The sequence below is a fragment of the Tachypleus tridentatus genome, chromosome 5 (genome assembly GCF_004210375.1).
Source record: "Tachypleus tridentatus isolate NWPU-2018 chromosome 5, ASM421037v1, whole genome shotgun sequence".
NCBI lineage: Eukaryota > Metazoa > Arthropoda > Merostomata > Xiphosura > Limulidae > Tachypleus > Tachypleus tridentatus.
Window position 1 is genome coordinate 21,129,338 of NC_134829.1, and position 684 is coordinate 21,130,021.

Sequence of the window (684 nt, forward strand, 5' to 3'; positions counted from 1 at the left end):
TTTGTTCGTGCTTGGTTTTATATTCAAAACGAGTTTGTGAAGACACTCTTGAAATAGTTGTGATTTTGTTTTGAGATTATTTATCATTATCATTAACATTTATGATTGTTTAAACTATGAATTTTATTATAGTTTTTAGTTAGTTTTTTTCCTGTTTGAATTAATGTTAAATTTAGGGTCTTAGCTTTGTACATTTTATAACTGGTTGACTTATGAAATAATCTATCATTGGCTAGTTCAACTTTCAGTGATATATTGTTCAATACTTCTAATGAAAACACGTTACTTCACTTATTCCTTGAACGTTATTGAATATAAAAAAGTACAGATGAAACACTTGTATAACAGTCAAAATTTATAAAGTGAAAACCATAGAGAAAGATACAAGTAAGATGTATGGTGTCATAAATCATAACCATATATGTAAAGTCTCAAAAATATGTTACATGATAAAATACGTCTAAACAATCATAAAATGACTGAAATGTATTCAATTATTAAAAGTTTATCTTCAAAAGCAAAAACATGGTCAAGCGCGTAAGGCGTGCGACTCGTAATCCGAGGGTCGCGGGTTCGCGCCCGCGTCGCGCTAAACATGCTCGCCCTCCCAGCCGTGAGGGTGTATAATGTGACGGTCAATCCCACTATTCGTTGGTAAAAGAGTAGCCCAAGAGTTGGCGGTAG